Source organism: Triturus cristatus, chromosome 3_2 (genome assembly GCF_964204655.1).
Source record: "Triturus cristatus chromosome 3_2, aTriCri1.1, whole genome shotgun sequence".
NCBI classification, from domain to species: domain Eukaryota; kingdom Metazoa; phylum Chordata; class Amphibia; order Caudata; family Salamandridae; genus Triturus; species Triturus cristatus.
Genome location: NC_140584.1, coordinates 1,035,802,933 through 1,035,819,774, shown reverse-complemented (window position 1 = coordinate 1,035,819,774; position 16,842 = coordinate 1,035,802,933). Strand labels below are relative to the sequence as shown.

At 46.5% G+C, this 16,842-nt stretch overlaps 1 long non-coding RNA gene across 2 annotated transcripts in view; it reads right to left on the bottom strand.

The window, feature by feature from the left end:
* Positions 1 to 16,842, bottom strand: part of LOC146859056 (uncharacterized) — a 320,388-nt gene that overhangs the window by 71,455 nt on the left and 232,091 nt on the right. The window contains exons 2-4 of one of the 2 annotated variants that reach the window (XR_014979730.1): positions 4,299 to 4,390; positions 854 to 955; positions 571 to 678 (exon numbers count right to left, since the gene is read on the bottom strand). This is a non-coding gene — a long non-coding RNA (uncharacterized LOC146859056). The remainder of the gene's footprint in view (positions 1 to 570; positions 679 to 853; positions 956 to 4,298; positions 4,391 to 16,842) is intronic. The other variant, XR_014979731.1, reaches the window with a different exon arrangement.

Here is a 16,842-nt window from a genome sequence, read left to right as displayed (position 1 = left end):
ATCAATAATCCTAGCTAGGGAAAGTCCCAATGGCTTACGGTTCTGGTTTCTAAGAACTCGTTGTGATGTGGGGATGGACGGATGTAGGTGACCATGCCTGTATTTGGATAGCATGGCTAATGGCTAAATAAGGACTGGGATTCTATGCCTAAATATGGGCAATGCGAATTGTGCCTATATAAGGACATTATTTAGGAAAACCTATGTACGGACATCTAAATCGAAACACAACACAATGACACCCGGACTCAGTTAATCTCTCCTTACAATAAACATAGCCACTTGGCTTCAATAATCTATTGCCTCTGTTTGATTACATGTATGTTGCCTGTCTTCCAGTTGCCATCTTGATTTTTGTATGGAGAAAAATAATTAAGAAAGTGATTATGTGTGTTGGTTATTTGATTTTCTTTAATATATTGCAATCTGTGAAACAAAATTGGGTTAATAGTTTATGAGTTTTAAAATATGCTTTTTATCAGATTGTTTGACTTTCATTTTGCAAGCTAGGAGTTGACTCCTGTGAAAAGAAAAATAGGCTTTATATATGGGTAATGTAATTTTCCTCACCTCATTAAGGATTTATTATTTGTTTGCTCGTCCTTTTGGTGGTCTAGGCCTTATACCTGGTGGTTTGGCTGACTTAGTATTCTCCCTTCTGGATGATGTTGGATATGTCTGAAAGAAGAAGTTGAGATTAGCTGAGTGCTTTGAAATTAATGTTTGCTTAGCCTGCTTTTGCCATTTTTCATTTGGTTTTTAAATATATTTTTGTTTGTCTTGCCTTTTGGATACTAATGCGTAATGTTCTAGTTAGTTTTGACTGTATTGTTAGGGTTTCCAAATATATTACCTCTGAAAGGCCTTTTGCTTGCTGAGTAAGTGCTAGTGACAATGGTTGGAAGTTCAGCTGTTGGTTATGTTGGTCCTGTTGTTATTTGCAGATGTATTGAACCTGTGAAAAAAAGAATATTGATTGTATGTTCCACTGTTGAATTATTACATTTCTGGAAGCAGCAGCTGACCAACATCTTTCATTTTGTACCTCATCAGTGTCCAGCACCTTCCCTGAGGCAAACACCTGGTGGTGTTAGAATAATAATTTTGCCCCCCCCCCCCACCTCTGTCCAGCACCTTCCCTGGGGGAAACACTTGACAGAGTTAGAATAATACTTTTTCCCCCCACCACTGTCCAGCACCTTCCCTGAGGCAAATACCTGGCGGAGTTAGAATGATATTTTTGCCCCCCCATCACTATCCAGCACCTTCCATGAGGCAAACACTTAGCAGAGTTAGAATAATAATTTTGCCCCCCACCACTGACAAGCACCTTCTGAATAAATTGCGAAATATTTAAGCAGAACCTTTTATTTTGTTTGGGAAAAATAAATTATATAGTATACTCAAAGATGATTGTCCAAATGATTGTTTTCCACAATTTATAATTGTTGTTGGTGTATGATCAATCTCTGTAGAAATGTAAAAAAATAAAATTGTTATTTACGAATTAGGGTTTAATGCAGTGGTGGCTGGTGACATTTGAAAGTGGTACGGCGTAATAGTTCAGAATGAGAGCCCTGTGGCAAACGAGCGCAGCGTGTGAAGCATACCATCATAATAGGAAGCAGGGTGTTCTCCCCAGATAGAAGTTTGAAAAAAGTGGGCAAATGGTGCATTTTCAAGCATATTTGAAAAAGCAAGGTTAATAAATCACTCGGGAAAGTGTAGTTATAGCATCAATAAAGAAATTTCATATGATAATGACATAGGTAGATGCTTATTCAGTATACCCACAGAACTTCATAACAGACTTTAGATAATAGTGGTGAGTACCTTACAGAAGTTAGTTCATAGTATGCTGTGAAAATCACTTAAGAGAAAGATGATTGAATAGGCTCCCTAGCATTTGAGTGTTGGCAGATACATGTGAGGCAGAAATAACCATGCTGGAGTTCAGGTGAATATGCAGTAAAGAGGCCTTTAAATTTTGTATTGATCTTGTCACATGCACATTATTTGCTGGGGGTTCAAAGAAAGAGGTGAAATGTCAGGCAGTGTCTTCTGACAAATTGTTGCTTATCTCTCCTGATTGACATTGATGTTTGCTCTGACTGCAAAGTGAGCGGATTTTGTAATGGGAAACAAATGTGTGACACTCTTGCTGTGTGTGCTAAATGAGGTGTGAAACTGAGGAAAAGGCTGTATTATCAAAACACTTTTGTAACACAGTAAAATTTAATAAATGACTTCAAATAAACTCTACACATGTTTCAAAATATATCAACAGTTAGGGAAAAAAATAATTTTCACACATTGTAAGCTTTATCATTTTATCAGTAGATACACTGTGCAACATAGATCTGCTAACTACCGTCCTGGTCACAACATTAAAGACAAGGCTCGGATTTTCTTTCCCAAGTTTACACCACAACTCAAACTACAGCTTGAGGCCACACAAGTCGTGCCATCTGTTACAGGGTCCCGGGCCCTTGTCCTGCCAATGGTTTGTGTTTATTGCTTCACCTGAAGTTGGAAGGAGCACAGGTGTCTGCTATTGGCAGTTTTGTTAGGCTGAATCCATTTCTCAGGACATATACACAGGGCTGTAAACTTGCTAAAGGAAACAATCTATGACAATGCTGCTGTGGGTTTTAGGAGATGCTTATTTAAACAGGTGCTTTTAGCAATTGCATATTTATTTTAAGGACAGTACCAAGACACCTAGCAATGTGCAGAAAAGAAACAAAACACGTGCATCATTTCACAATACTAGTGCTACTGCTGATGCATTTCTTATGCACATCTGCATTTTCAAATGTATGTAAAACACTGTGCCGTTGAAAAGCTTCAAATCAATAAAACATGTCCCATCATGATCACACAGGCTCAATTATGTACCATGGTTAAACACATACAGAACTGGCTGCGTGTTGGACCGCATCAGAGTCCAGCTTAGCTGAGCACCCGGGCTTAAATCTGGAGGTCCACAAAAAGTAGTGTCCTGGCCTTTGCAAATGGACTGATAAATTCGCCAAATTGTAAGAGTTTGGCTGAAAGCCAGCATGCCAGAAGATATCTACTCTTTTCGTTGAGCTATGCTAGAGGGCATTAATGAAATTTGCTATATGTTCAGCGCCCCTTATTCAGCTTGCCTCATTTACTTGTTTCAGCTTTTCTTTTAATTTGCCTTTTTATGAGGATTAAGTTGTGTGTGTACTGGTCATAAATGCTCGGCGCGAGAAAAAGAGAACAGTTTGTTTTCATTTGGGAGCCTGGTCAGAGCAAATTCCATACATTCTAAAATGCCACACAAGCCACACACAACCGCTGTTAAGTTAGGGTTATGTATCCACCAACACCCGCACTACTGTGGCACTACCACGTTGTTCACCTTAATCTTCAGTCCTGAGTGACGCCATTTTGGCACTCACTTGTGTTATGGAGTAAGAGCCGAGGATGGTGTATATCAAACAGCAAAGGCTATTGAGGCCGTGCATCCGAAAGGCTTCACAGTACACCACACACAATCCAAATACAAAGCGACATAGTTCGGTGAGTTAAGCACGTCATTACATTACATATATTGTTCCATTCCATTTCAGGCAATCCACAATTTCTTGCTAATAGACTATTCACTAGATACAATGCCGGCCTAGTACTGCAATAGCAGGGTGGGCTGGCAGCCCAGAATGAAGGTGTACTGGCAGAGCTTTGACAGATTCTAGCCCTGTAAGAGATGGAAAGATGCAATGCAGGGCTTGTGCGCCTTGACATAGCCTTCTTGGGCCTTAGATTATTTGCAGAAACAGCAAAAACGAGTATATAATTGAACAGAACAAGGGACAAGGGAACAAGGGAGGGTTTTGAATGTGATTGTGAGGGAAGGAATAATCAAGGTGCATTTATAAGGATGTGCGAGCGCGGCTCGTGTGCTGTGATGGCTGGAGAGGCTAAATGGAGGACAGGGAGATTGGCAGTGTCTGCTGGCTTGGTGTACAGAGACAAGAGAATAGAAGGGCTACAATGAAGACATAATGGGGCTCTATTAATCAATCATGAGTAGTCCAAGTGTGTGTGTGCGTGAGTGCATGTATTTGTGTGTCTGTCTGTGTCTCTCTCTCTCTCTCTCTCTCCGGTAATGACATTTAGAGTGAAATGCTGCTGGTACAGACGGAGCTGCACTTCACTAGTTGCAGACCAAAGCACAGTATCAGCTGAATCTTTAAACTGATACACTATGCTTAAAGTTTTTTTTATTCTGACATTAACTTAATGAAAAAATGTCTTACACATTTTACCTCCACGAGAGTGCCGGCACTGCCTCTGAATTCACTCAAGACTCCGGTTTAGCCACCACCACAACATCTTCTCCCTCTTAGTGGTGCTGCGCCTGAAAATTAGGAAGCCAGATGGGGGGAAAAGATCAGAGGGACAGAATGTCCAATTACTACAAGCTTGATAATAAAGTGATGCAGGGATTGGCCATATGTCTATGGACGTGAACCACCCCAAACCCAGTGCGCCTTGTGTGCAGGGCAACTCAGCCAGAGGCGTATCCTGCCCAATCCGGACGCTGCTCTGTTGCTGAGCACAGCGCTATGATTGGACAGGGCAGGTGGTCAGAGCGCTCATTTTAAGCCCAGATGGCTGCGGCTGTGACCCCGCCCCACCTAGCCTTTTCACCGGCAGCGAGACAAGGAGGTCTGTAGAGCGCATGTTGGGTTGGCCACATACAAGCAATCAGCCGACTTGACATGCACACTTCTATCAGGCGCGAGAGTCAGTGTTGACAACCAGGTACGTGCCATGACAATTACTTTGAGGCCCCGCCCCCCCCAATGTGGAACTACCCAACTCCGGCTAATAAAAGAAAAAAAAATTGATACCGCAGGCTTGCGCAGATGTGGGAAAAAATAAAAAAATTATTTCGGGGGCTGAGGGCAAAATATTAGTGGGGCAATGTCCCTACGCTCTCAAAGAGGAACCGCCCATGGTTTTATGTAACCCTGGGCGTAGTTCGCGAAGTAGCACTATGCGTAGCTACGCATAGTGCACTTCGCACTACGCGAGCTACGCGAAGCACTTCGCGAACTGCATAGGACCCTGTTCGCACTGTGCAAGATGTTGTTTTCAATGATTGCACAGTGCGGACAAGCATCCGGCACTCTGCAACCATTGAAAACGACATCTTGCACAGTGCAAGCTGTAGTTTTCTGCCGCTCGAGTAGATTTTTACTCGAACTGCAGCTTTCTCAATGCGGACTGGTAGTTTCTGATCGCGAGCGGTCACGAGCATATGCGACCACTCGCAATGAGAAACCTGACCTCCCCGCGTTGAGAATCTTGCTGGGAGGTTTATTTTCCACGCTCGCGATCGGCAACTTGATGTTGCTGATCGCGTACGAGGAAAAAGTCTCGCCGGGATGTCATTCTGCTTGCTCGCGTTGAGGACCGCGAGCAAGCAAAAAATAACCGCTGCACTACGTTACGTGTGTTTGCACTTTGCTACGTGCAATTCGCATAGTGCAAAGTATCGCAAACTACGCGAGCGTAGCGTAGTGCTTTGCCCAGGCTTAGTTTTATGATATAAATAGATGTAGTTTGATATTCACTTACTTATGAACAAAAATATGTATTTTTATTGGCATTTGAAACATATTTGAACGATCAATCAGTATTACAGTGGATCACTCAGTGGTAATTATCAACAATAAGTTAAATATCTTCAATAGTGGTAGAGTTTGCGTAATAGCACACAAGCATCTAGCAGCTCCTGGTAGTCAGAAACACAACATTAGCGGTAATACATAGCTTGTCCCGTCCATTCATCCCAGTCAATCGCTATCATCTGATTCCTTCTCTATCGGGGGAGGTTCACAAATGTCGCCCCGAGATCGATTCCACTTTCCCCATATACGTGTCCACTTTTGGGGGCAGCCCCGGTGAATATACACCTATTTCTATGTAACCATCGTGCGGTCCATATCCTGGCACCACCGCTGATGTGTCTGGGATAATCCCGAGCCCCATAGTTGCGCTATGTTACGTTTAGCTAATGCAGTTCCGAGCGTTACCCAATCTTGGTCTGTATGATTCAAATCCGTGGGTTCCCAAATGTTAAGTAGGCATCTTTTGGGTTAGTCGGAATCTTAATTCTGATGACCTGTGACATCGTGAGTATGATGGCCTCCCAGAAGCGAGTTATTTTCGGGCAGACCCAAATTGTGTGCCCGAAGGTGCCTTCGGCACTGCATTGCCTAATCTGTGTAGCAGGGTTCTTGTGTAGTATATGAGGTGTAGAATTTTTAATTGCTATAACCTAAGGGGCAGATTCATGAGGCCCATTGCGCCATCGGAACGTCACTTTTTGTGACGTTCCGTGGCGCAGAAGCCTGCGTGATATTTATCAGGCAGCACTGAGCCACTTTTTTTGGCTTAATGCTGCCTCATAAATATCAGTCCCTTTAACGCAGTGTTCTGCGTTAAAGGGGCGTGCAATGGGTGTTGCTGGGGGCGTTCCCAGCAACACCCATGGCCTTTTGACACTGCCCCAGATTTACGAGAAATCGTAAATCTGAGGCAGCGCCAAAAGCTTCCGCCTCCCCAGGGGAGGCGTAAGGGAGGCGCAACGGGGAGAAATATCTTTATTTCTCCTCGTTTTTCCTTTTTCTATGTGTGCTGCATTCTGCAGCAACCATACAAAGAGGAAAAACCTCTTGTGATTATTTTTCTACAGAAAGGTTTCCCTTCCTGTACAAAAATATTCATCTCCGCAACGCAGGCACCCTTGCACCATGGTGCAGAGGTGCCTGCGTTGGCGCAGGCAGCCCATTGTGCGCCGGCGCAGGGGAAAAGGACAGGAATGCGCCGCATTTTATAGATACGGCGCATCCCTGCCCTTTTCTTTTGCTGTAGGGAAGCGCAGCATGCCTTCCTGCTGCGCTTCCCTACGGCAAAACCTCATAAATCTGCCCCTTAGTGTGGAGGGTATTGTGACTTCCCGTGGGGATGCCAAGGCAACCCGCCAGCCATCTTCTTCTAGGTCCCCCAGGTCCACCTCCCATCTCTCCTTCAATGTCCCTGTTGGGTGTTCTTGGTTGTTTGTTATTTTCTTATATGTGAAGGAAATGGCCTTTTACTGGAGGTGATCCGTAAGGAGTCTATCCTCCAGTGGGGAGGCCTCCGGTAAGGGTGTGGCTGGTGGAATCACTGCTAGAAGTGCATGTTGGATCTGAGCGTATCTAAAAGTTTCAGTCTGTGCTAATTTATAGGTGGCTTGTAGCTGAGCAAAGGGAACGACCTAACCTTTCTTCCAAAGGTCCCCCACCCAAAAGATCCATATTAAATCCCATTGCCGGAATCCTTTGGTGTTTCTTAATCGTCCTAGTTTACGGGTGTCCCAAAGCGTTGTCATCTGTGTGATGGTGACGTCCCAACCCATTGCTCGCTGCGCCGCATGCCAGATTTGTAGTGTATGGGCCGTGGGGCCTGTGTAGTGTGATTTCTTAGGTCTATTATAGAGTGCCCCCATTATTCCTTTTGAATCAAGGAGATGCCGGTCCATACGATACGCCGGATCTTCCTGTGGCGCATGGAGCCACTGGTTTATGACGGTCGATTGCGATGCCCAGTAGTATGTTTGTATATGTGGGAGGGCAATTCCTCCATCATACCAGCCCTTCACCAGTTTTTTCATGGCGATACGGGCTGATCCACCATCCCAGAGGAGTTTAGTCACTTCAGCGTTTATGAGCGCGAAAAAGGATGGGGGGATCTTAAAGGGGGTGTTCTGTAGGATATATAAAAATCTGGGTAACGCCATCATTTTGAAGAGGGCTGCCCTTCCCAGCAGGGCGAGACCTGAGGGATGACATATATGCCAAGGTACTTAAAGCCTCGGTCCTCTACCTGGATTTCACAGTTTCGTGGCAGCTTGGGCGTAGGGCTGTGAAGTATATAGAGCACTGATTTAGACCAGTTTATAGTGTATCCAGATGCTTTGCCATATGCCGCACAGATGTCTAAGAGACAATTGATGGATTGTGACGGGGATGATAAATAAAGTAACACATCATCTGCATTCAACAATATGCGATCCTCCCACCCCATAGTCCATTTGAGCCCCCTGATAACTGGGTCTTGGCGTATCCAAGCCGCTAGTGGTTCTAGTACCAGCGCGAATAAGAGTGGGGAGAGCGGGCACCCCTGTCTAGTTCCTTTGCCTGGGGGGGGAAGTCCCTGGAGGTTCGGCCGTTTGCTACAACATGTGCCATGGGTTTCGTATATAGTAGGCGTACCCAGTCGCAAAAATTGGACCCAAATCCCATGTGTTGGAGAACTGCAAAGAGGAAGGGCCATTCGACCATGTCAAAAGCCATCCGTGCATCCAACGAAAGGATCACCGCGTCTTCAGGAATGGTCGACTGTCGCGCCACGACACCCTGAAGCCTCCGGAGATTCAGGGCCGTGTTGCGACATTGCATTAAGCCCCATTGGTCCGGGTGAATAAGCCTGGTCAGATATGGCTGAAGTCGTGTTGCAAGCGCCTTGGCCAATATTTTCGCTTCAGCATTTATTAGGGAGATAGGTCGGTAGGACGTGCAATCATGCGATGGTTTGCCCGCCTTGTGGATTGCAACTATGGTTGCCAGGCGTTGATCCCTGGGGAGCTCTACCACATTCAGGCTGGCTTTACACATATTAAGGAGGTGTGGTGTGAGTTGGGTTGCTAACTTTTTATATAATTCTACCGGGATGCCATTGGGTCCCAGGGCCTTCCCCGTATGCAACGCCCCGATCGCCAAGTTAAGTTGTTCTACGGTGAGCTTGGCGTCAAGCGCCAACGCGTCGTCATGTGATAGCGTGGGCATACGAATGTCCTTGAGGAAGGCCCGGTTTTCATCAATTGAATATGTGGCAGTGGGCGTGTATGTTGTCGCGTAATGTGAAGCAAGTGGCTCTACTATTTGCTGGGGGTCCGATGTTACATCTCCACTCTCTAAATGGAGTTGGCTATCCATCTACTGGCGCGGTTCTTTTTGTCCAGCCAGGCAAGAAGTTTGCCTGCCTTGTCACCCAATTCGTAAATAGTGTGTTGTGTAGTTGTGAATTTGGCCTTCGCTGTCTCCCACGCAAATTCTTTATATTCCTGTTGTGCTAATGTTAGTGCATGCGTGGTGTCATCAGTGATGTTGCGTGCATGGTTCGTCTCTGCCTCGGCCACACCCTGTTCTAGGTCCTCCAACTGTTGCCTCTGCGATTTCTTGTGCCCAGCTATCAATGAGATTGCATGACTGCGCAGCACTGTTTTATAGGCCTCCCATAGTATCAATGGGGAGGACACCGAAATTTTATTTTCAGCAAAATAGAGTTTTGTTGTCGTGCAGAGACCCTTGGTTATCTTGCGATTTTTTTAGATAGCCTGGGTATATTGGGAATACCCGTCGTCGTGTTGTGCGATAGGATGCATATTGCATGTACAGAGGCGAATGGTTTGATATTCCTCGTGGCAGGTGTTGGATCTCTATAACCCGCTCCATCCCAGCCGCTATCGTGAAAATGTAATCAATCCTGGAAAGACTGTTGTGCACCCCCGAGTAGTAGGTGAATTGTCTAGTTTGTGGCTGTTTGGCTCTCCACACATCAAGTAGACCAATGGCGTCTATGAAGTCCGCCAGTTTGAGATTTGTAATGCCAGGGTCCATGGGTGGTTGCTTATCAATAGAGGCGTCTATTGTGGTATTGAAGTCTCCCCCCATAATGATTTCTCCTTGTGGCAGAGATAGCAAAAACACCCCTAATGCTGGGAAGGTCATTTGATGTAACGCTGGTGGGACATATACTGAAACCAGATTATAGGGCCGCCCTTCCCACTGGCATGTTAATGCTGCAAAGCTTCCCTGATCGTCTGTTGCGGAATTAGTGAGTATCAACGGGAAGCGTTTGTGGACCTGAATACCCACCCCACGGGAGCCGATGGTGAATTCTGAGTGAACCGCCATATGATATCCCCACCTGTCTAGGGCTTTGGTAGCTGACCCTGTGAAGTGTGTCTCCTGTATAAGTGCTATCGCAGGACCTTTACGCTTTATGTATTGTAGGACCAGACCCCGTTTGATCTTATGTCCCAGTCCGTTCACATTTCACGACAGCACCGTGAAGGGTGGGGGCGGTCCCACGGGGTTTTGGGATAGGTTATCCGTAGTGTCTGTTACAGGGCTAGTGTGTGCCATGTGTGCCTAAAGCTGCATATGATTGCGGAGTTGTGTGCAGTGACCATCTCGTTCTGTAACCTTGAGTGCCATCTAGTCAACAGAACCTTTTAAACCAAAACAAATTTCGAAAACGGGAACAGTCCCTGTATTCCCACCCCCTCCCTGCCTCCCTGTCCATGCAGAGTGACATTACATAATGGTCAGTATCGTCAAACATTTTGTGGATCAAGAGCAATAGAACAGAAGAAAAACAGAAACAGAAATCCCGAACTGTACCCCAATCGCCTCCCCCCACCCTGCCTCCCTGCCCGGCGGTTCTAGAACAACCCGCCACCCCAACTGAGCAGAGTGCTTCAATCCCCGAACTTGTCCCATGGTGTGTGGGGGTGAGTCTACCAATGATCCGCAAGAGTCTCCCCCTCTGATTGAACCTATTGCCACGGTGACTAACATATATTGCCTGCTCATACCTGCAGGGAGCGCTCGCCCGCACCCCAGTGTGCTGTAGAGATCAGTCCCCAATATAGAGTTCTTGCCACATGAGACGTCCCTGCTCTGTGGCCCAAGGCTGCGACAACGGCCTCCCACCACTGTCAGTTGCCAATGCTAGGGTCTTTAGTTTCGAACGTCGTTTTAGTCATCTAAATACGATCAGTCCTCGGTTTCACTATGTTCTCTGGTCTTGGATGCGTGCGACTCAGTCACTCGGTGTTGCTGGTATTTCCCAGGTGTCCTGGAGCCTTTGGCCGGGCACCATCCCTCCAACCACTCCTGTGCCTCTTCTGGTGTTACGAAGAACCATGTCTTCTCCTCTGCCTCCACTCTCAGTTTTGCCTGGAAGAGCATCGAGTACTTTAGTTCTCTGGCGTGCATTTCTTTCTTTACTTCCATAAAACTGCGCCTCTGTTTGGTGACCGCAGCCGTGTAGTCCGGATAGTGTGTAATCGTGCAGTTATCAATCCTAATTGGGGGCGCTATTCTCGCCACCTGTAAAATGGCATCGCGACTGCAAAAATTGAAGATGCGTGCCAAAATTGGTTGGGGCGGGGCCCCCGGGCGTGGTTTGCCACCTGGTACGCTGTGGGCCCTCTCCACAGAAAAGAAATTGTATAGTCGGTTCTTGATGAGGTCTTCCACGAAAAGATCCAAGGCTGGCCCACCTGCCTTCTCTGGCACGCCAACAAGGCGCACGTTGTTGCGTCGGGAACGGCCTTCCTGATCGTCCAGTTTAGCCATGATCAATTTGTTGTCTGCTTCTAGACGCTTCACTTGCCACTGTAGGTCCGCCGTGTCTGTGGAGAGCGCAGCCGTCGTATTTTCAACATCCACCAGTCTTTGTCATTTTCAAGAGATCCGCCCGTTTGAGGGAGATGTCTGTAGAGATCGACCCAATTGAGGACTGAGCAGATTGTAAGGCTGCCATCACATCTTTAAGTGTGATCTCTTCTGATTTGTCCGCTTTATCCGACGTCGGGGCGGCTGCCCGTGTAGCATCTATTTGTGGGGCTTCAGATGAGTCTTTATTGTATGCATACTTATCCAGTCTGGTGGCTGGCTGTGTTCTGGGGCCCCTTCCTCCCATTGTGTTCCACTTGTCCAGTGTAGGGACACAGTTACGGGGTGAGGGCAGTAGTCATCGTCACCTGTCGTGCGATTCACCTTCGCACGCGGCCTTTCGTGTTTCCTGTCCACACTCCTCAAAATACAGTGGGCGGGAGGATGTGCCCATGTCCCCTCTCGTGGTAAATTCAGCGAAGGCTATGGTCTGCCACTCGTCCGACTCTGTATAGGGCGTGAAACCGAGGAGCTGTCTGTCTGCCTCACCGTGCCCCGCGATGGCAAGCGGGGGAGGAGGATAGCCACATTCAGTGAGTAGTGCTTAGTGGGGACCTAGGTAAGTACAGCGGGACATCCCGTCCCCGTGTGTTGATTGTGGCCTAATCAGTCTTCGGCGCTGGTGCACTGCCCACCTCACGCGGCCCAGCTGCACCTTCTCTCAGCGCTGCCTCAAGCTGCCGTCAACAGCCTCCCTGCGGCCCCCGATGCAATAAATTGCCAGTCTTTCCTATCACCAGGCTTTCTGCAGCCCCGGTCCTAGTCCCGCAGTCCTCAATGGGCGCGTGTCATATCCCCGGGGGGGCCGCTGGCTGCAAGATTATAAAGGGCCCGCACTCACTTGATCTAGCAATGATCGCCGGTCCACCGTACCGCTCTCTTTGTCTCCCCCTCCACCGCCGGGATGAATGCCTTCAACTTCCGTCGTGCCCTGCAGCGGGGGTCTGTGGCTGTGGCTCCGGTAGGGCTGATTTTACTTCACTGGCCTCCCGCTGCCCTCGGGCCCGCCCGAATCCGCGCCCCGCAGGTTCGGAGATCACGCGAGGCCCCGGTCCCAACGTGGTGTGTAGGCCTTATTCTCTCCCTCGGTCCAGCACTGCGGCTGTCGCACTCTCGTGGCATCTGAGCGGCGCAATCCCCACTGCAGGCGAAGCGGATCGCGGTCAGACCAAATACAACCGTGTGGTGACAGGATTAGTGAGCGGATTGATCAGGAGGAGCCCCGGCGGTCACAGAGCTCTGTTAGGCTGCGGCCATCTTGCACGGCTGCTAGCCATATGTTTTAGATTTGGGGCTGTTTTTGAAGTGCTGTAAATAATTTTAAAATACATTTAAAGCATATGAATTATTTCTTTTCATTAAGCAGGTGTTTCGTTTTAAACGTACAATTACTTCATTCAGTAGATGGCAGTGTGTAATTCGAAAGTCTGAGATGTTTCCTCCTACTTCTGCTGCATGTGGTCACCATGGAAGTCAGTGCACCACTGAGCACATAATGGTGGTCGACTTCTTTCATATGTATTTTAGAGGTAAACAAAAATCTGAAAGAAAATACGTTTTGGAAACGATTTTCCGCATGATTCAGATTCTGACAGAATGTATATTTATTATGCGTTGTATGAAATGTTGCTTTATACGTTCTGTTTCAGAATGTCAGCCAGTTTGAGTAGATGATGGGTCGGCAGTCGGAAACTAGTTGAAGGATACCTGTTTTCTATGCTTTGTGTGCATTGTATGTAGATGATGCTTTTGCCACTTACTGTAGAGTGTTGCAGCGTAGGAGCTGTGCCAGATATTCAATGGTCAGGGCAAAGAGGAGAGGGGAGAAAGGGCAACCTTATCAGGTACCTCTGAGAATAGAAAGGGAGAGGAGAGTGACCTGTTTATTTGGACTTGTGCTGTTTCTTGTCCACTGTGAGTAATGTCTTTTAATTAATTTTAGAATATCACCATAGGTATCGACTCCACAGACCTTGCCTTTGCATCCATGTCACAGGAATTGTGGGTAAGGAACTTACTGAGCTTCAGTCTTACTGTGTGGAGCTCTAGAGTGCTTTACCCCACATTCCCTTTATTGTTAATGTTATTATATATATGTCTTTCACATCCGTTCTGGGTGTTAGTCTGAATGCCAAATTGCCTATTGGCTGCCTGTCCTTTCTGAGCCTTAACTTTCTTGTTCCCTTGTGCAGAGCTTTCCCTTTGGTTCCTTTTCTCGGCGTCAGACAGCCTGATGTGCCCTCCATGCGAGAGTGGTTCCCAGTGTAATTGCTATGTGCGCTGAGGTGGTGAAGGATACTCAAGGTCAGGAATGGTCTTAATTGGCGACCGCCTTATTGGCTGCCTTGCCACACCCCAAGATTTACATTCGAGTAACCCTTGTTAACTCTCTTAGGAGGGCTTGAATATTGCTTAGCCAACTGTAATTTGGTGTATATACATCATTTTCTGACTTGCTTAGTGGGAAGGCTTATGCAGAATACCTGTATTGTTTATGGTTATGCATTGGTAAAAGTGACAAGACAGATGTAAAGGCTATAGACCCAAGACAGATATAAAGGCTATAGACCTGACTGGTTCATTAGGAAAACGTACTTCAGATGCAATAGTTCTGACGTGATTATATTGAAAAGTTACAACAAAGACGGTAGGCCTGAACAATTTATTGTGAAACGTGTTTGTTAAAGAGAATAGGCTTTTAATAGTGAGTTGTTATTACACTGCTTTAAAGGCTGCAGACAGATATTTTGTTATATGGACTCTCACAGATTCCTGTATTAGACAGGGGGCTTTGATGTAAGTTAGCCCCTCTGACACACTCTTGGAGTTGAACAATTGGTATGTGGTAATTCCTGTTAGGGCAGTTTTAAAGGGTTTGCATGTGAAATTTGATACATGTTTTTATGGCTGTACACGTTATTAAAACATTGGAATGTTGAGAACTTCATTCGATCATTCAGCAGCAGCAGCCAATATAAGCTGGTATAGGCCCGCTCCTCTCAAACTTTCAATGTCCTAATGTCCTCTGCCTTTCTCGTTAACCTGCCTCTCCAAAATACACAGACTGGGTGGGGAACGGCAGAGTCTGTTCAGCTGGACACACAAAGCCTTCACCCTTCCCTCCTCCTGTAGCTCAGCGTCACAGCGGCTTCAAAAGCAGGGAGCGGGGAATGCGGCTCAACTTTTGAGTCTCCCTGACTTGTCTGAACTACGGCTATTAGTCAGCAGAAGAAAGAAGTTGATAAATTTGGATTCAGCTCTACTAGTTTATGAGCATTTGAAGAAGCTTAGCAGTATACGCTTGATAAGCTTAGTACTGGTTATTCCACTGGTCTCATAAGAAAGCCAGAACCTGGAGAGGTGTGTGCAGCTCCAAACCAATTGTAAGCGGTCAGTCTAAGGAGCATAGCATTTGGGGCATTCAGAACTCGCATCAGAAAAACAGTTCTTCCAAAATTTGGGGGTCAAGTAAGCTCTATGGAAGACATTAAACCGAATGTATTGGAATTGTGAGTTACAGCAAAGTTTATGGGGTTATTCCACAATCTTCGCCAATTCAAAGTCGTGATAGGCCCTGCCCACGTTGAGCTCCCATGCATTCTGTGTTACTAAGAGACTTGTCCAGCGTGATCCAGTATACCCTTATAAAGCAAAGTAATTGAGCACTTCGCAGAGCCCATGTGTAAAGGGATGATGCAAGTGCGTGATCACGTGGTTCACATTTATGATGGCCCATCGGGTCTCGAGGGCAACTGCATGTGAGCTCAAAAGTGACCCCTGTGAAGGTCATAGGGTTCTATGAGTGATGCAGAGGGGGCCAAGGAGCCTTCCTAAAAGAGATCACACAGAGAACATAAGCCCAGATCCTCTCACTTGGTGAAGTGAGCCCTAGGGATGCACTGTTCAGTGTTAGGGATGAACAAAAGAGGGATACAACAAGCAGAGGAAGATAAACATCAAATGATGAACAAGCTCCAGAAGCAGCAGTGCAACACAACGCAAAGTAGTGGCTTGCCGTCGGAGGAGCTGAGCAAGGCAAGAAGAATCTCTGGACTTGAGAAGAGGGGACAGGGATCTCCACCAATGGGTGACCAGATAGCCAACAAGATGCCCATTGCAACTGGGCTGACAAATAATACAGTTCAAAGTCTTGGGCCCACAGGCCTCCCCAGCAGGGGAGCAGTTTCACTTTGGCCAAGGACACTCTGTACCTGCCAGCACTTCATATTACTTTGTCCAGTGGCCTGTTTAAAGATTTAACACATTTCCTAGAGAGCAAACGGGGGAGGATTGAGAAAGAATGAGGCGTCTAGGTAGGATGATCCCTACCGATAAGAGAGAGGTACTCAGGCCCCCTGCTAATACCAAAACCCACTCAAGGATTTATATAGAACACAGGAGGGTCCTTGGATGTGTAGAGCCGTTTAATGTTTGGGTCAGCAGCTGGAATTGACATCTCTTCTGTATGAGGAGCCAGTGGAGTTGCTTGGGGTGGGGTGTGATGTGGGGTCATTGGGGGAGGCTGATAATGAGTCTGGCTGTGGCATTCTGTATGGTCGGAAGACTCTGTAGAAGGTGTGCGGCAGTGGTCCAATCGTCCTGTTGCAGGGATTCTGCACATATACAGAACTATGCGCAGGAAACCAGGACCTCAGTGTGTAGTGGTGTCCAGAACCCCAATCCAACTAGCTATAGTGTCTCATTCGTTCTCCGTGCTACAGCGAAGCTACCGATGATTAGACATCCTAGAACATGTTACTCCGTCCCTCTCAGGATACGTGGGAACAAGAACACTCTTTTGTTCAAAATCTCGTACTTGTCCACAACATGAGTAAATAGAGCAAAGGAATAGTTTAAAATGTTTATTTAAATTAACGTGCTCTATAATGCAGTACACTTGCCAATACTAGCAGCATTATGCATAAGATCAAACAAATCAGCATTTTTACAATTCCATATAGAACAAAAGGAGAAATCATATTATAATGATGGTGGAAACAGGACTATAGCGCCTTGCCACCCTCCCCGTGCTAGAAGCTAGTTTATTATAATTATAGAAGACCTCTGGGCTTTCTCAGGGGGACCCCATACCTCTGAGTTCAGATGCAGGAATTTACATCTCCGGACAAGCACAGCTCTTCTATCCTGGAAAGCTTTTCTCCAAGTGCCTTTAACATGCATGCAATGCAATATTAAAAGCACCAGATTTCCAGGTTTGCAGCTGTGTTCTATGTTATGGCTAGGGACGTGAGACTGACCAAAGCAAATGAACAGAGCTCATTGTTTTTTTACC